The sequence below is a fragment of the Manacus vitellinus genome, unplaced genomic scaffold, assembly GCF_001715985.3.
Source record: "Manacus vitellinus isolate BGI_N305 unplaced genomic scaffold, ASM171598v3 scaffold_19_pilon, whole genome shotgun sequence".
Taxonomy (NCBI): Eukaryota; Metazoa; Chordata; class Aves; order Passeriformes; family Pipridae; genus Manacus; species Manacus vitellinus.
This window is the reverse complement of record NW_021939395.1, coordinates 5,567,978-5,588,037: the sequence shown is the minus strand read 5'-3', so window position 1 is coordinate 5,588,037 and position 20,060 is coordinate 5,567,978.

Here is a 20,060-nt window from a genome sequence, read left to right as displayed (position 1 = left end):
ACATCACCAAACCAGGTTTCAGAACTCAGAGAAGAAGGTTCAGAGGGGCTTTATCAGCAGTAGGTTCTGCCCTTAGCTGCCCATAGCCACAACCCCAGTGAAGAAACAGAAATGTAGTTTCTATTCTATTCCCTTTTCAGCTGCTTATAAGCTTCTCAAACAGATTCCTATTCAGGGTGAAATGTTCAGTGCTTGGTCTCAGCTCAGAGATGATTTCTTTTATTTCCCCCTGCAGGAACTGTGAGCAAAATACTAAATGGAGTAGATTTGGAGCTTGGGGAGCGTGAGCAATCAGATATTTCCCCCTTGTTCCCTCTGATACCATATGTTCCAATTGGAAATTTTACACTTGCATACTGGTAACTCGTAAATGATGGAAATGATAGACTTCAAATGTTCTCATTGAGAGGCAGAAAACAAACCCAGATTTAACAAAATAATTGGTTCAATACTGTTAAGATGAGTTTAAAGAATTCTGATAATGCTTTCCCCTTCCCTGGTGTCCCAGGAGGGACAAGTACACACATTTTACTTTAATCTATGTGCTATAATTTTAAGGATAGCTGACACAAGGTGGTCTTTGTTAAGATGTATCTATTTGCTTTGAAATCTAAAGAAGTTCAGTGCTTACAGGCTGCCAGAAATCACAGACCTATTATTCAAGGAACTTTTGAGCTGAGCTGTCAAACCCATCAGAAGTCTGTAAGCTGAACAGCTCCCATTCAATGCATTTTTGTGCTCATTTACAAGCTCTACGGTGTGTTTGCTTGACGCTTTATTCCCCTCACTCCCAAACTCACTTAAAACCAAAGGCAGAGAACCCCAGTGTTCTTGTAAGGCCATGTTTGGAAACCCAGCCTTCCAGGAGCAGTGGCACCCTGATCATCCTCACCAGTAGCATCAGCTATGTCACCTTTCACATCAGAATCTAGCAGGTTTTTTACTTCAAAGTCAGTCCTGCAAACCCCATGCAAGCTTTTGATAACCTGTTAATACTCTGCATGTTGGTACAAATACGGAAGTTTTAAGACAAAGACAATGAGCTTTAAGCACTGGTAGCTCCTGACCACAAGTGATCAAATTCATGTATGCACCTAGATGGTTATATACATTACCTATTCCAGGGGCAGGTTTACTAAGAGGATGTGGGGAGGCAATATCCCTATTTCCTCCTCCCATTTCCACTGCACAGCATGGCTGTCCTTTTGTATGTGGCTGGGGAGACACCGAACAGCTGCCCAGCTCATCCTGCTTCCCCTCCTCCATCCACAGTCCTGCTCACAGCCAACAGAGGCACCACTGACAGCTTACATGTATTTAACAGCTTGAGCAGCAGGTCACTACCAAAACAGCCTAGCACATCGCAGCATAGTAAAACAGCCCACAAAATCACCCTGTTTGGGCAAGGAAGTCTCATGACCTGGAACTCACCACACACCAGGGTTGGCAGACAGTCGAGGAGGCAGATGATGGCTCTCTTCCAATCCCACTGACCAAAGTGACCCAGCAGCCACCTGGAACACAGCAAGAGATGAAATCTCTTTGGCAAGAAGCTCCCAGCCTATTCTCTGCCTCCACAGCATCTGGCACAAGCTAATTTCACCTCTCAAGCTGCTGATCTCTTTGATCTCCCAGATAGTTATGTACCTTAATGATTCATGATTGTTACCCGAGTCCCACCTGCAAGCAGGGAAGCCTCCACACTGGCCTACAAAGGTTATGGGATAGCTGTGGGCTTGCTTCCCCAACCTCCTGGGAGCTACTGCCTTACATCAGCCTCAGAGCATGGTGATTCTATTAAGTGCTGTGGAATTAATCATGATTTATGCCACCTGGAGGGAGAAAATAACCCAGTCCTGTGTCCTCACCTTCTGAGCTACCAGTACTGCTCTGATCTTGTTCATACTTTGAAGTGCATTGTTCCGGCCAGGTTGTTAGAATTACTTTGTTCCTGTATCCTTAAGCTCCGGTCATTCTTTGCTGTAATTCCTTGCAGTGGCTTCTGGAAAGGTGTTTTTCCTCCCTCCACTCCCTGCAATAAATGAGTTTGTCACTTGAAATATACTGCCAATGTGTTACATGTCCCACAGTGTTTGTGGTTATATCAGAAGTGTTTGTTTATAGCACCATAATTCAGCAATATCTTGATTACAGGAGAGATGGTGTTGTAACTCACTGTGGCTAGAGAGAATATTATTTTTCTTTTCCTTTAATATAAAATGTTGATTTTCAGTCAATACACTGAAGGAAAAAAGTGCAGTTGTTGCCCTAGTAACCAGCTGCCTTGTAAACCATAAGATGTTAGGAGCACAAGGTGTTAATTGTTCCAAGTGCTGCTTGTGTCAGGGATAAAAGCTAGAATGGGAGAGATCACAAGAAACATCTGGGAAGATAAAGTCAGCTGGTCCCTGGTTGGAGAAAGCCTAGACAACAGCAGGTAGAGACGAGGTGAGGAGAAATACCATAGCCACCAGAGGAGCAGGATGAACAGAATTGTGGCCACATGTGAAAGCATCTCTGAGTGAGGCCCCCATAAGCACAACATGACTTGGGAGCCTGATGGGCTTTTACCTGGCACACTAAGGGTTCAGCACCTCCATCACCAGACACTGCTCATTCCCTACTCTGGACCAGACCCATCTCTGTTTCCCCTTCTGCTCCATGTGCTCTGCCCCAGGAGGCTCCTTCCTTCAGCAAGAATTGAGGCTTGTCCTGCATAAGGTGCTACCACCTCCTGCAGAACATCTGCTCCACTAGTGGAAGCCTGGCCAGAGCCCCCTTCCTGTCACAAACCTACCTGGGCTGCAACACGCCTTCCTTGCCCTGCTGAGCAGCTCCTCGCATGGCACAGCACAGCACCAACACCTTCAGCGGGCAGTCGATGGCCAGGAGGGCAAACTGAATACAAAGCATCTGTGCCCCTGCCCCAGCCTCCTTTGAGGCAGCCCCCAAATCCAGTGGGCTGCATGCTGGGGCTGGGAAGCAGTGCCAGGAGGGCTCCTTCTGCAAGAGGCCTCCAAGGGAGAAAGGCTGCATGGAGGCTTCTCTCCCATCTCTCTTCTCTCAAACGAAGGCAAGCTGGCAAGACAGCAGCCTCAAGCTCTGCAGCATCTGCCACCTCTCTCCTCTCTCCCCCTGCCCAGACCCTGTAAACTGGAGAGCAAACAGGAATACTGTTAAATCTGGGCAGAAGTTTTCTACTTTCTAACCATTTACCTTATCTGGATGCTCAGCGAACCTGCCAGGATCTGCATTCCCTTAGGAAATAAAGGCAAGGAGCACTGAAAAGGCAATATATTTGCAAGCTAAGCCCCTCCCCGGGGCAGGGTTATGCTAACCAGGAGCCTCTGCCCCAGCATGGGACACGGATTACGTCTACACGACAGTAACATATGGAGAGGAGGGCTCACGTCCTGCTCCCCTCCCGCACGCGTGGCTGGGGGGTTTCGTGCCACGCCTTAGCCCGGCACACAAGAACGGGAGGGCAGGGCCAAGCCCCTGCTTTGACCCTTAAGAGAAAAAGGATGGACCACCTTTCCCTCCTTAGACTCCATCTTCCATGGATGTACTCCTGATGCCTCATTAATTTCTGGGAGGGGCAGTTTTTCCCCCCTGTTGTTCTTATTTACTAACTCTTGGTGTTTATACTGGGTGATAAAGCCGTGTATCACAGTGAGCCACACCACAAAGCCCTGTGTGCAACCTAATGATGTGTCACACAGGTGATGAAGCCTGCTTCTAACTAGAGGTTTATTTGCTTTCTTTCACCTCCCCTGATACACTTTCCCACGATAATGCAGCGACCTTCACCTCAGCACAGCCAAACGCAGACCTCTGCTGCTGACCAGGGCTGGGATTTCTGCCATTCTCATCCTTTACACTAAGAAAACACAGTTTGAGCGAATAAAGCTGAGAAACTGTGAATTTTTCCAAGCAGAGAGTGCCTGGGCAGCACTTCAGATAGCAGAGCTGCATTTAAACTGGGATCTGTGGGAAAGACTGAAAAATAAAGATGAATGAGTTTGGTTGGGTAATTAGATAATAAAATTGAAGGCTCTGGAGTTTAGCCCAGAAATATAATCCAGTATATGTGGCTGGCTACCCTGCTCCCTCTCCTACTTCTAGCAGCATCATCTTAACCCAGCAAGGAGATCTGACCTTCAGAGTCCAAAGACAGAAATGCATTTGGGTAGCACAGGATCAGCAGCACAGGATCAATCCTGCCCTCTGTCAGTCTCCCAGCAGCTGGATTTATTCCCCACATGTGAAGCAGGGCTGCAGAGAGGTATTTCAGGGCTCAAAGTGGGCTTCCCACTGCTCCAGCAGGGAACTGGACATAGCACCAAGCCTGGCAGAGTTCAAGGAGCACTTGGACGATGCTCCCAGGAACATGGTGTGGATTCAGGGGCTGTCCTGTGCAGGGCCAGGAGTTGGCCTTTGATGATCTTTGTGCTTGTGGGTCCCTTCCAATTCAGGAGATTCTATGATTCTATGAACTCTCAGGCATATCTCATGCCAGTAAATACTACCATGGCTCTGTAGAGGGTGGTGTTTCAGGGTAAAAAGGGCAGCAAAGTCAGTCTGAAAGGAAAACTGAGGGTGGTTTCACTTTCTGGAGCAACTGCTTTCCTAAATTCAGCTTTCAAATTGCCACAGAGCTGAAAAGCAAAGCAGAGGCAAGTTCTCTTTGACTTGGGAAATCCTTCAGAAATAAAGCAAACCCATTTTTAAAGGCAGACTTTGTCAGCTGCCCTATTTTTAGGATTGACTCCTACAGGTCCTTCCTTCAATGATAGCAGTTTTGCCTGAGCAATGACTAGGGACTGCAGGATTTAGGCTTTTAATAAAGCAATTGTGTAATTAAAAATAAATGGGTCTCTAGTGTCACTATTTAAAAGAAAAGAAAACTTAGATCAAATAAGGCATTTCTTTCTTTTTGGTTTAGTCTGCTTGGATCATGCAGAGCTTTAATGACGCAGTCACAAATGTTGTATTTAAAAGGCCTCTTAGTTGCTGAGAGGAGCCCCAGGAGAGGGCTATTAACTGGCCAAATTAGGCTATTTATTTTTGTGAGTTTTGCAAGTTTGAAAAAGAGAGGCACATTTTCACTTAGGAGAGTGATATTTCAAATAGGTCACAGGAAACTCTGGCAGGCAGGGAGCAAAGCAGAGCGTCGGTAGGAAAACATTAACCAGAGACATTTTGCAAGTGCAAGTCGACATTTGGGTTTCTAATGGCTTCTGAAGTCCATTCAAAAATCTTTCAGTGAATGTAAAATAGGGACAAGGCACTGCAGATGTGCAGGAGCCCCAGCCTGATCATGAGAGCCTTTAAAAAAATCAGCCCTTTCCAAGGAGATACAGGGGCTGGTTCTCTGCCTCAGACTAACCTGCTGGAGCCCCAGTGTTGGTCATCACCCAGTTGAATGGTACAGTTCTCCAGCTGGATCCTGTGTCTGCTGCATTGTGGCAATGCCTCCAGATCTACTCTGTGTATTAGCTTAGCCCAGCAATATTTATTTAGCAGGTAAAATTTTGATGCTGCTCCTGTAGAAATAGTTTGCAATATATTAACAAGGCCATAATATTAGTCGAAAGCATTTCTCGTGTGCCCTCAAACGTTTGGTGTAAAAGAAGCAGCAGATGCCAAAGGTCACAAAGCAAATTCAGTCCTTAAGAGAAGTTAACCATTAGATAAAGCAAAAGGATGAGGGTGATCTGGGGGAACCATAAACCACTCTTTCCTCCAAGACCTTGTTCATGCTCTGTATGATACATGCAAGGTTACCGCTTAAAATAATTAAATATGATCTAAGTCTGTCCAGACACAAAGAAATATTCATCCTTTTCCCATGGACAGGCACAAAACAAACCATGCCACAGTGCCACGCCGGGACAAGTTAAGTGTTTCTTGATGGATGTGCCTGCATGAACTCCCACTGCCCACCTGGCCAAGATGGGGCTTTCAGGAAGGCTTGAAAGGATTTGAGTCACTCTTGCTTTCCATAAACCCCCTCATCCCATCACTCCCCTCCTGGGAACAGCCACAGGCATCAGCACCCAGCTGACATCAGTCACAAAATGACAGCTCCTGTCCCCACTGCCCCGCCGGCAGCCAGGGCTCCTTCCCCAGCAAAGGGCAAAGACTTTCCTCTTGGTGATGGGGGCTGGCAGTGCCCACTGCAGAAACCTCCCCTTGGCCTGTTTTCTTTTTGTCTCTGTTTCCCCATTCAGGAAAAAGCTTCTGTCACAACAGCTGCTGATTCATTTTCTGACTTGGTGCCGAGCGTGCCAGACATAACATTCGTTTGCTGCCAAAGTGGTAAAAACAATGACTTACCAGCTCATTTTTCTTCAGTTGATTATGTTGGGGAGGGAGATAGGAGCTTTAATTAAAATTAGATAAGGAGTAGAATAAATCCACTGAGATGCAAAGAGCAAAGCTCTGCAAGGCAGGAAAGGGGAGAGCATCTGAGGCGGTGCAGGAATAGCCATCATCAAACAAAGGAAAACAAAGGAGCCCATGGTCATCAGTGGTGAGGGACTCTGTGCTCTCTTGCTGCCCTTCACCAACTTCTCCTTCTCTCTACTCTTTCCACCATTCAGGTGTCAACAGCTTCCCAGATCAGTAACTCTCAGATCCAACATGATGCCTTCCAGACTGAGAGAAGCCACCTAGGGATGGCTCCAGTTAAGGCAGAAAAATATACTGGTCTTTGATCCTTTCCATCTTTCTTCCCTGATTTTTTTTCCTGTGATGTAGTCCTGCCATCAGCATTTATTTGCATCTTGGAACACTGACTCATGATTTCCCCAGTAGATGGAATCCACATCCAACCCACATTGTGGAGGTGTTCAGGGCAGTGGTGACTGGATTTTGGCTTGTCTGTTATATGTTAGAGACAAAAGAGCCAAGTCTGGATCCAGTGAGTGAAGTCTTACCTGTTAGACTGTCCACTATTTTTTCATTTGACAGGGTGCTTTGGACACATGGGAATTAAGCTGATCTATATTCCCTGACCTCAGTCGTGTTCCACAGGTTATATTTCGAAACAGCTCACCTGGTCACTAACTCTCATGGCAAACATCCAAGGGAAGTTTAGATGCCAAGAAAACAATGGCACAAAGAAGCCTGACCACAGTACTGTCTTACTGATGTAAGTAAAAAAAGCTGTTGTCCTCCTCCAAGTGATTCATTCCCATGGGGTTTGTCTCAGATCTTATTTGGAAAGGAATGGGAGTCAATCAGTGCAAGGACATGCAGAAGAGTCATGGTAACCAGTGTCAGGGTGAGGACCAGCTGTGGATGAACTATCCAAAGCCATTATCCCAACACTACCCTCATCATTGCATCTGGCGATAAAGAAAAGGCTAAATCATTCAGAGCACCAGAGGCTACAAGACAGATTTTTAAGGCAGCTGAGGAACAATCATTCCACAGGTCTCTGACTGTGTGGAATGGTCACATTCTATGATTCAAACCAAGGACTCATCAAGGACTACTTATCTAATGCCCAGTAACCACTCCAATCATATGAGGAGGAAAAGCCTTACCTTTGTACTTAGGAAGCTTTTGCATTCTTTGCTTTAAATGGTTGTTTGCTTTCTTTATTTGACGAGAATACAAAGAATGGCTATTTAGGAATACAAAACCCAAGATCAAAAAGTCATTCATGTTCACCAGAGAACATGAAATAGACACTAGAGAAGTTAATTAGAAGGAAGGAAGGATTTTCAAGAATACCAAGTGAGGCACCCAGTTACCACCAACAAGCCACTGAAAAAGCTGTCCACCTTCTTGGAATATTTTTGGAAATCTACCTCATTATGTCAACTTCCCTTCAGAACCCGAAGGGAGTATTTTCACCACCATACTCTCACAGAACAGGGACAAAGGAATTTAAGAGATCTCTTATGTTCTGTGCTCTTATCTCTGCTACACAACTAAACTACTCTTTGCTTGACTTGTCTACCTGCATCACTTCGCAAGGTGTGATGTACACACTGTCCCTTGGACATGGCTAAATTACAGCAACATAGCAAAATATAAGTATTTGAGAAAATCACCAACTCAATCAACCATGTTACAAGAACACACACCAAGAAAGATTTCTCCCTCCTGTTACCTTTTGCTGATTCAGATCCCACAGAATGCAATGTTGCACTGCAGAGCAATGCTCAGGACGTGGATCAACATATCTGACCATACAGAGACACCCTGCCCTCCTTGGCTTCAGTTGGACCTGTAGTTTCTCAGCACCTTTGCAAATTAAGTCTAGGAATTAACACATTAAATTGTATTGCTGTATAAGGACCTTCATTTCCAGTCTTTCATCAGCAGGAATGATATTGCCATTCTATACACCAGACCTGTTTTTGTAATACTATGGTTCATCAGAAGTTTTTATGTTAATACCGAATCAGAAATAATACACATGTGATTCATAATAATCTAACTGAATAGCTGCACTGAATGTATTGTAAGAAATTTTGGTTAGGAAAGAAACTCATTAAAGAAATAGTGACTACTATTATCCCACTGCATATATTGTTCTACTGGAAAGTTTCCTTGAGTAGTTTCTTTAATTAGCAATTTGATATTTTGAAATAGTGTGATCTCCACCACACACAATTTGTAACACAGACTTGGCTGGCAATACAAAGGAAAACAAGCAATCTTTTCAGAGTTTGCATCTCTAGGGTATATCTTGTCATTTGCTGCTGTATATATGTGTATAACACAGTGACACTGTTCTTGTGGGATTTTGATTCTTAAAAGTTACATAGATAAAGAGCTTTTTTATTGGAACAGAATATATTGTCTTTTTCTTTTTTCTTTTTTTTTTTTTTTTAAACCTCCATAAAAATATTTGCATAACTTTGGGCTATTCAAATAGAAGACGTTGACCCCAGCTGTGTTCTAGTGAATGAATCATTTATGTAGGAGCTCATTGCACAGAACGTATGGTATTTTATCTTTGCTGGTTTTCTGCCAAATACAGTCTGTAACAATTTTTCCCCTTTGCCACATTTACTGCTTGACATCCTTTAAAATATACCAGCTCCAAGTGTGAGAAAGCAAAACAGATTCTGGCTTGATCTGGCTGAGAGTTGTTTGTATGGATACCCTTGTGCTGGCACTGAGTTGTCCTTGTTTTTGGAGAACATTCATTTCAGATCTGGGAATCTCCTTGCACTGACTGCTTTTAATCAACATTGATTCAAAGTTAATTTAAACCTGCAGGGAACTGCAGAAGCCCAGGAGCAAGGGAAAACAGGGATCCTCTTCATATACAACATAGGAGTTGCCCCAGTGTAGAGTGACAAAATTCCACAGCCTCGAACATCTTAAGCTCTGCATCCGCAGGGAAAGCCTGGAGTAAGGGAGGATGTTTCTGCACAGCTCTGCTCAGTTACAACTATCCTCCAGGTATCACTTAAGTGGTATTTGGGCAAGACATATATCTACCCAGAAGGGCAGGGAACAAGATTATTTCATTAAGTGACTGAGGCACTGCATGGCCAAAGCCACTATTACACCGGGTTTGATTTGAAACGGTAAGCAAGAGGTCAGACTCTCTCAACAGTGATCTCCCAGGGGAGAAGAGATAAGGTAGAGTGCTTAGATTTCTACGCTCCCACATGAGTAGATAAGGTCTGAATGAGCAGCCTCATCCGTAGGCTGCTTCCCTAAGCGTTTTTCAGAGCTTACACTGGAAACCCTCATACCTCTCTGCATTCAATCACATAATTACGGTTTCCACGAGAAATTCAGAGCAGGATCTCCTCCCACAAAATTTCCTCTCACCTGCACTCCTTTCATCACCGGAGATGACTGTTTGTCAGCATACCTCTACTGCTGAGAGAGTTCACATGCAGCTCAATTTAGCAGCTGAGGGAGGCAAGCACCCCACGTGCAAGCTTCCCAAATGTGCACTCGTGTCTGTGTGGCATGAGCATCTCCATGAGGAACTGTTCATTCAGGACACACCTACAACCTCGCTCCCTGCTAAGCAAGGAACTGCTTTTACAACGGACAACCTCCATCATCTGGAGGTTACCTTCCAGTTTCCCAGGAAAGCCTTGCTCAGATGGAGATATTGCATGTGGGACGCAGCCCCATTAATCTCTGCCACCCCAGTTTCCTCCTGCCTGAGCTGTTCCCCGTCATAGGAGGCTCCCTCTTCATTACACCCTTCCTCCCACGTGCAACAGGAACATAATAGCCCATTTAAACCTGACCCTGGGTAAACACTGAACACAGACAACACACTGCTCTGAAAGTCACCAGTTAATTCATCTTTCAGAAGCAGATTATTTCTGATATGGAATGTTTGCTCCCATGCCCTCAAAACAGCAAGCTGGGGTTTATCATAACTCTGCAAGAAAGTTCTTCCTGAGAGAGTCACCCAAGAACTTGCACTGACACTGATGCCAATGTTCCAGGTAGAGTTGAGAGTGCTGCTGTAATTACAGGTGACTGTTGTATAAACTCCAGTTTTGGTTGCTCGTAACCTCATGTATAATTAATTGTTTTGGTTGAAAACTTCTCCAGCTGGATTTGGCCTTGGGCTAAACTCTTTCATTTTGGCTGAAATGGCTTGAATCTTTCCCAAGAATATGTTTAATGAAAAAGACTCCTTTGCCCCTGTTAAAAGGATCTTTTCGTAATTTACTGAAACATTCTCACATCTCCATGCTTCTAAAAGCAATACCTTGAAATACTGGCAGACTTGACTGCTGTGAAACACGTCTCTTCATATTCTCAGGGTGAAAAAAGGATCACAATTTGGCTGTTTTCAGCTTCTGACATATATATACCCATATAACTTTGACTACCCTCGGTGCTGAGCAAGCTTGGTTCCCCCACTGTGCCAGACACACTGGTGAGGCAACACACACAGCATCCAACAGTGACCAAGGATGCTCCTGAGGCTACAGGGTGTGGTGGGGCTTTCACTGCAAACTTTTGTTGCCCTTTGGTTTTGTGTCCTTTGGTTGCAGGGTCTCTGAGGTACCAGGCCAGAACAGAGCACTGGAGAAGCAGCTACTGAAAAGAGCCTGTGATCAGCCTGGCTACAGAGCAAGGTCTGACCTGCAGACAATGAACACAACCCTGGGTGCACAGGGAGCAGCAAAGACAAGTCAAAATGTTCAAAAGTAGTTTAATAAATAGCTTCTGGCTACTCTGAAAACAGATAGAGGTGTCTCTACAGAGGTCTACTCTATAGAGACAGAGGTGGAGAAAATCAGTATGTGAACATTCATTAAAAAGAGCACAGCACAATGCAAGGGGCCTGAATACAATCTGCATGAACAACCTAAAGTTTCCTTCTTCTGAAATATCTGAACTTGAAACCTTATGACAGACTAAAGACATTGTACCCACTTTCAGAGGGGGCCAGTGATGTCCGGCCATGCAGAAAACAGGCAGAAAGCACATCTCACTGCAGAGAACAAACCCCAGAAACATGGGAAGTCCTGAAAAATATGAATAGAAAAGTGAAAACTACTTCATTAAAATCTTTACAAATGCAATAGAGTCCAGAGATGTCATTAGGAAAAAGAAACCCCAGCACTCATCTGCCTCTGAGCTAACTGGGAGAGCAAAATGGGCCCACTCCAACCGAGAAATTAAAACACTTACAGACAGTTCTTACTACTCTGTGAACATGAGTCAATACAAGTGAAAATGGTGCACAGATGGGCCAGCACAGAAGCAACAGAAGTGCCGTGATATTTACAAGGGGAAAAAAAAAATCTTCCCTTACAAGTGTAAATATACCAGAGAAATCATCGGCTCGCAGCACAAACCGGGCTTTGATGTAGCAAACACTCCCACCAGGGACAGCACTGGCTCCACCGGGAGGAGCAGGGATGGTAGACATCGCATCTGGAAGACAGTAGGCTCAAAGCACTGAGCTTTTCCATGGAGTCACAACACACACAAACACACCAGATGACATGGACCATTTTATAATCTCCGTGCACCCAGCAGCAAGGGGCCAAGCACCATCCCCGGCCACGGAAAGATGCTAAGAAGGAAAGAACTGTGGTGAGTGTTGGCTCTAACAGCTGGAAACAGTACTGTGAGAGCCCCACCAGCCTGGGCTCTGATGCACCTCAGTCCAATCCAGCCCACAGCCAGCTTAAAGACTCATGAATCCGTGTTCTGCACAGAACCAAGTAAGTGGCACCTGAAGTACTGTGTCCGGCTCTGGGGTCCTCAGCACAGGAAGGACCTGCAGGAACAGGACCAGAGGAGGGCCATGAAGATAATCAGAGGGCTGGAACACCTCTCCTACAAAGACAGGATGAGAAAGTTGGGGTTGTTCTGCCTGGAGAAGAGAAGGATCCAGGGAGACCTTAGAGCACCTTCCAGTGCCTGAAGGGGCTACAAGAAAGATGGGGACAAACTTTTTAGCAGGGGCTGTTGCGATAGGACAAGGGGTAAAGGTTTTAACTGAAAGAGAGCTGATTTCCTCAACTGTAAGGAAAAGGTTTTTTCACAATGAGAGTGGTGAAACACTGGCACGGGTTGCCCAGACAGGTGGTAGATGCCCCAGCCCTGGAGACATTCAAGGTCAGGTTGGATGGGACTCTTGAGACTTTGAGACACTTGATCTAGTTGAAGGTGTCCCTGCTCAGTGCAGGGGAGTTGGACTAGATGACCTTTAAAAGGTCCTTTCCAGCCTAAACCATTCTATGTTTTTGGGGTCCTTCAGCCTCTCCCAGAGCAACAATAACACACAGGGTCTCTTTCTCCAGCCTCTCACAGGTCACCCCATCAGAGCAAGCTGCTCAGTTCACAGCACGGCCACGAGGCTGAGCTCTCTGGACTAATTTCATTTCTCCCCACATGTCTTCCCCTCACCTGTAAAACTGCAATAACAATATTTACACTTCTGCAGTTGGCTCAAGATGAGGGAACGAAAACTTAATTATCATCAGTGCTATTTACCTGTGAGGAACAGCTCATGTCTTGACCACGGCGGGAATGAATGGAGCCCAAGGAGCCAGTGGGGCTCCCAGTGTGGAGTCACAGGAGACAGCACAAATCTCTTCCCAGCAGTAAAAAGGTCTGGCAGCTTTGAACGGGAAGAAACAGCTTCCCCATCACTTATGAACCTGCTTACAGGGAATTATCACAGAATTTCATAATGGGTTTCCAAGCAGGTCAAGCAAACTCCTACCCATTCAGCTGCTCTGACCGCTGACTCCGCAGTGACACATGTACTTGTGATCTACAGGAAAACCATTTTTAAACAATAAATCCAGCTTTCCAAACCTCTCTCCTCCCCTGGGTCCCTCTAACAACTTTTGTGGGTTTGTGCTACATTGTCTCACTCTCCAAGACCTTTTTTTTCCCCAGTGTTGTGTGAAAGACCGGAGCACAGCAGGAGAAATTAATTAACTGAGCAGACAGCAATTCTGCCATCAAATGAACAAAATGAAAGAGTAACAGAGACTTACACTTATAGTCACCCCTAAGTGTTTCACATGACAACAGCAGGGAAAACACAGTCCAGACTGTTGTTTTAATGTTGATAATATTCCAAAATCCGCAGCGCTTACCAATTTCTCAGTGGAAATAAAACCTTTGACATCAGTGGGAATTCTGTCTGGGCATGAAAGTTGGTTGTTACATTATGATCCAGCAATAAGAGTCTGTTTTGATTGTAAGATCTTTAGCACCATTCCTTTCTAAGCCTGCCCAGAGCACCTGGGCTGACAAGCAGAGGACAAAACTTCAGTCAAACTGTGTTAGACCCGAATACATCCGTGCGCTCACTTGCTTTCTGCCAAGGCTTGTGCTAGCAAAGGATTGATTCTGTTCTCCAGTAAGGGCAGAGTTTATACTTTGCTATCACCTCCTGGCAGCTGGAGGGCTGCCCGATGTGTCAGCCTGCTCTGCTGGAGAGCGTTGACTGTGCATCTCAGCGGGTTTGTTATTGCCACGTGCATCCCGCCCCGACTGGACAGAACGAGCCTGGTAATTTCCCCCAAAACCGTGAAGATGTTAAAGAATACGGGAGGAGAGAAGGGGGGGAGGAAAGTGTTATGATGACAGCAACAGCAAGAGGGAAAAGAGTTAAAATGAAGACAGGAACAAAATCCAAAGCTACAGGAGTGTAAGACAGCATCACTTCAGGCATATGTCAAAATAGTGTCAGATTTTTCTCTGTTCATTAAGTCAGCAGTTAAACACCCACCAGCTCTGCTTTTTGTTAGCCCTGGGGTTTTATTACACCTGGAGATCCACTCTATGGCATCAGCAGTAGAAACAATAGGGTTTGTCAGCAAGTAACCTCTTTCAAAAACAGGTTGAGTGACCCCTTCCACTTGTGTCACTGTAAGGGTCACCAGCAGGGGTCAGGTCACAAATTCCTTAAGGTGGAGACCAGCCCAAGCACAACAAATTTTGTGCTTGGCTCAAGATTTTGATAAAAAGAAAATTATCCCCATAATACTAAGTTAAAAACATCAAATTCATATCTATCCAGCTAACATGGTAGAGATCACCAGCCTGCGGTGAGCCTGAATGGTCCCAACAAGTGAACATCTGTGCACTGGTCTGAGAAGAACTTGCCCATCTCCAGCACTTTGGGTTGGGTTGTTAACTCTCTCACATTTACAGAAGAGTCACAGAGAAAAAAAAAAAGACATATGAGCACTTTTTGACAGGGTTTTGAACCTGTAATAATATTTCATATAAAATCACTGCCCAATTACAAAATGTTATGACACGGTTAAAGAAAACCAAACAAACAATCTACACACAATAACTTAAGAATAATCCCAAACTTCTTGAGTTTTATAAGCGTCAGTTTCCTTCTTTGTTTATAACTTCTGCTATACTTAATGGAACATTTCCATTACAGGTAGAAGGATGAGTAAACAAGCAAACCCTTATTTGCAAAAGAGGAATAACATTCTCCAAGAGAGACATTAGATTGAGAGGATGGTAATTTCCTAGGACTGTATTTAGATGAAAGAGTCTGGGTTTTTTAGTGGTTTTGGCCTCAAAAGCCTTCCCAAAGGACACGTACAATTTAGCTGCGCTAAAAGTCTCCTCTAGGTTTAGAAGCCAAGAAGACAGTCATCTCTCTTCTCCAAGAGCCAGCATCCAGAATTTGGCAACAAACACACTTTCCTCCCAAGCAGTATCAGCCCTGAGTCATACCTGCTCTTTGCCATTATACCAGCCCAGCCACATAGATCACCCCTGTCCAGCCTGAGGGAAAATATCCCAAGCAGACACCTTGATTGCTCTGACACTACCTGTTCTGCACTCCAATTTCCACACTTCTCAGTCTGAATAAGGCTGCTTTTTATGCACTGTTTTATTACTGCAGGTAATACTGCACACTCTCAGAAACAGGAACAAAGATTTTGGTGAAAGCAAGTTTGTTTGTCTGAGGGTTTGGGTTTTTTTCCTGTAAAAAAAAAATTCTCCCCATTTGTAACTGTGCACGTTCCTCGCCAGCCCTCACCTCAGTCAGCCAAAAATCACATGAGGTCTTTCTGAAAAACTAAGTTCTGTGCAACAAAGTTATTAACTGCTGGGAAAGGCAGGAAAGCTTTTTTACAGCTGTTCATTGATCCACTGAACCTCACCTTACACTCTGCCTTTTGGATCCTGCAGACTTCTGGAGCAGGCTGAGTGAAAACAAAAACCTTGGCCAGAGCAGTTACACTGCTCCTTGAGACATGTTTTTTTTGGGTTCAGACCTCAGATTCTCAGCCAGCAACTTCTGTCCCTGGTGGAAAATTTAAAAAAAAAAAAAAAACAAAACCAACCACTACACCAAAAAAAACCCCACCAGGTTTTTCTGCTTTTCAGGAATCCAGAGAACAAATATGAGTTTCTAAGGCGTTTGCAAAAGATGCAAATTGACCCCAATGCCCCAGCGTCCTTCCATCCGAGATAGGAGTTATTCTGATAAAATAAAGTCCCAACCATCTCTGCTTGCAAGTCCTGCCATGAGAAGGGCAGAGCAGCACCCAGCTCTGAGTGTGCTCCCAGCCACGCAGTGCTGGGAGGTGGGAGAGGAGCAGCCTGGCTGTGCCAGCTCCCGTCCAGCACCGGGGCCCTCCTGGCTCCCTGCAAGGCACATGCCTGTGCACACGCAAGTCATGTCCCCACAGAAGGAGAGAGCCTGGTCCACCTGATGCTGAAGTCCCCATCACCAATGCTTGAGTGTCCACAACCCTAGGAAACCTCTTACATGGGCACTACAGCTTGTGCCAGTTACTCTGGTTTCAAACGGGCACAAGTAAGCCTTGGTTTAGGCAATTGGCTGTCATCCTGCAATGAGCAAGGCCAGAATTAATTTTCTCTATTTAATTTATGATTGAATAGTTTTGTTCTAAAACTGTACACGGATGCTTGGGGACCAGCAGGTGGATTTCATTGGCACATAAACCATACACAAGCAGTCCTGTTCGCGTTCCTGCATGCTCTCACAGGAGCACACCATTCCTCACACCCAGCCTGCTGCTTATCTTCCTTTCCTCTTTCCCTTCTAAATGGCACAGACAGCTGATGAAGAGCCAGGCACTCACCTTGACCCAGACTCGAAGCTCCATCAGACTTTCGCAGCAGGAACAGCGAGGTCTGAAATGAGAGGAAATGCTTGGCAGGTGCTCCCAGGGGACTGGCCAAAAATAAATGCACTCTCCAGTTAATTTCCATTTGAGTACTACTAACATTTCTCCCTTAAGAGTGCCGCTAAAGCATTTGATTTACACAAGGCGAGGCAGTCCTGTATTTGTTTGCAGTCACAGCGGCAGACCCAGCACACAACAGGCAACATTCAGAACCATTTTAACCACCTGTGTAAGGTGTCCGTGCTCCCCATACAGACAAGGGATCTTTTAGGGTGTGATTCGCTGTAATTAGGAACCTACCTCTCACCTTTGATTATAGCAGGAGTCTAGACATCTAATGTCGGCTGAGAAGTGACAGACTTAAAATAAGCTTGTACAAATATTCCCCAGTGCATCGGCTCTCTGGGAAGAGGGTTATATAGCGAGCAGTGCTCGGCACTTGGCAGCGGTGAGCAGCAGGTGAGTCTGTTTACAGGGAGCTCTACTCAGGCGTGACTTGCACAAGGCAAGGCACCGCAGCCAGCACAGAGCACTGTGGGCTGGGGGGGAACCGAGCCCCAAAACCGCTTCCCTCCGCTCAGCTGCTGGCACTGAAGGAGGAAAGTCTGCTGGATCTCAGCTCTGGCGCAGGACCAGAGCCGGCAGCATGGCGACCCGCCAGCCCATTGCCCAGGAAAACACTCCTTCCTTCTCCACGGTGATGCAGCTGTGACAGAAGAGCCGGGGAATATCCCCGAGTCCAGTAGCCGCGGGCTACTGAGTGATGCAGACTGAGGACTGCTTGTAGCTCTGCCATCTCATGCTGCTGCTTGCCTTTTTTTTCTTTTTTTTTAAAGGAACCACTTGGATCATAACTTTAATCAAGACTTTAGAAAATGAGGCATCTAGAAAATTTGACCAGATGCATTCTAGCTTCATAAAGGAATTTAAAAGACCCCCAAAATTGCAATTTTTTTACTTAAAAAAGAATTGTATCTGGGAATAGGTCTATAAAACAATACCTCAGGCAGGAGACAGTCACAGGTGGAAACGTAATTCAGCCTCTGAAATTGCTCACTTTAAATGGTGTATTTTTGTTTTCCAGTTAACTGTGTGGTAAGGCTGTACATTGCTACATGACAGTTCGTTCTGCTTTTAAAACAGCAGCACTTCAGTAGCAGCTAAATTGATGCTTTTTATGTGTCCATCACTTACCGAGGGTAATTGATTAGTGCCTGTGAGGGGCTCTGAGATCTAACGGTTTACATGTTCTGAGCCTGCTAAACTATTTGAATAGATTTAGGAAGAAAAAGATTCTAAATCAGATTTTTGTGTGACCCAGCATTACCTTTCGTAATCAGTGTTTCCCCTGCCCATATATTTTGCTCGGATAGACAAAAGTGTGCTAAGCCGAGGGAGCAGACGTTCAAAGGCAGCAAAAAGAATTGAGCATGATACCTGCTAAAATATAATGGGAAGTGAGTATATTTTCCCACTGAAAGTTTCTCCGATGGCTGTTTATTCCACTTTTTAAGGTTACAGCTTTAATCTAGCTCAAGAGAAGAAAATGGAAAGGTCATAGCTTGGAGGAAAGCGATTCAACAGGAAGGCAGCAGTGCAGCCCTGGGCAACATGTTCGAGGCTCCAGCCTCCCAACACATCCTCTGTGGTGAAACTGGAAGCATTTAAGCCTCGGCTGCCTTAAACACCGCCCGAACCAAGAATAGCCCGGGCTCCTGGGCACAGGTCAGGCGATGCTGAGTCACTTGCTGGCCAGGCCCCAGGCTCTCCAGCTGCCTTGGGCTCGGCCTCCCTTAAAGACACAACTTGTGCCTGCTGCACACAGCCCCAGCTCCAGCTGGGCATGACCAGCCAGGGATGGCACCCTCGGATGTCGGGAAGTTTATAGACAGATGCATTATTCCAATATGAATTCCTGGTTCGTACCGCCCTATTTCCCTCCAGCTTCGGAGCTCAGCACTGCTGCTGCCTTCCTGCCCATTCAGTGCTACATTCACACATCTCTTTGTAATTATGAATCAACTCACAGGCAGCGGTGCGCAGCCCGGGCTCACACAGAATGGCAAACAATGTACTGTCACGGGTTGCATCAGCTGCACGATGCTCTCTCATGCCTTCAGGCTTGCTAAAGCTGATCCAACGCTAATATAATAATAGCCTTTTTACCCGCCTCCTCCCCCAACAATTACCAGAGGCTTGGAAAGCCATTGAAATGCAAATAGCACATGGAGAGGTTATTGGGGAACCGGGCTGGGAAGGTACAAATGGTGTCCTGCTAGTTTCCTTTAATTTGACTCGAACGGGACTGTAATCCCTAGTTTCTCTTTGTATAAACAGGGAGAGAAGCAATATTGTGAATGTACAAATGTCCTTGTGTAGCAGCTGAACTGCACCTTCTCCAGCATCGCTTCTCTGTATCTGGGATCCCTGTAACTCCCCTTAGTTGCTGCAGCAGCAAAGGGAATTGCACAGCACAGAAGCATCTGCAGCTGCGATGGCACGACACGAGCGTGCCCAGTTACATTAACTCACCGAAACCCACACCCAGACCTTCCCCCCGGAACGCTGGTGGAAGGCAAGGCATTGGGGAGCCTGCAGTTTGCTGTGTGGCCATAGAGGAAAGTCAGCAATACAGGATCCCTCCCCCTGTTATCCCACCGCATGCTCCGACCCAGGCACTTCTAAGGAGGACACTAACTCCCCTGTGGCTGGAGCAGCAGGGCGCAGCGCTGTCTCCCAGCTGCTGTGAGGTGGCGTGGGACTGGGATAACCCAGACACTTCTTCAGGCTCTCAGTCCCCACTAAAGCTTCAGGAATTCCTCCACAAAATAGGCTGCGTCCTCACCCCCTCTTCTGTAGCAAAACAACCTATAAGTATCACAAAGAAAATATTTACCGTGCTATTATAAAATTTCCTACCCCCGTTCAAAAGACCTATAGAGAAGAGGGTCCAACACTTGGTGCACAAGGGGCAGCTTGTTTGCTCTCGTGAAGAGTCGGCTGAGGGAAGGTATAACGGCAGTTTACGGCTAATCAAGGGCAGTTATTAAGATGACAAAGTCAACACAGCTGGGGGTGATGGTCAGTGGGAAGGGCAGACTGGACCCAGCAGAATCTTCCTCACAAGGCAGTGGGGCGGCACGGCCGTTGGTCACCCAGGGAGGTGGGGCAGCGTTCAGAGGTTTTCGATTGATGTAACCTGGTCTCCGTGGGTCCCGCTCCGAGGGGGCCATTGGGCTGGAGACCTCCAGAGGTCGCTTCCAGCCAACAATTCCATGGCTACGTAACCTCCACGTTAAACATTTGGCATTAAAGGGTGAAACTGCAACAGCTCCTTCCCCCGTATTTTCCCTGGAGCGACGCAGAGCACACGCGCAGGCACCATCGCTCCATCCCTGCACCTCTGCCACTGCCCAGATGAAACACGCGGCTCCCGCAGCTCCAGGGTCC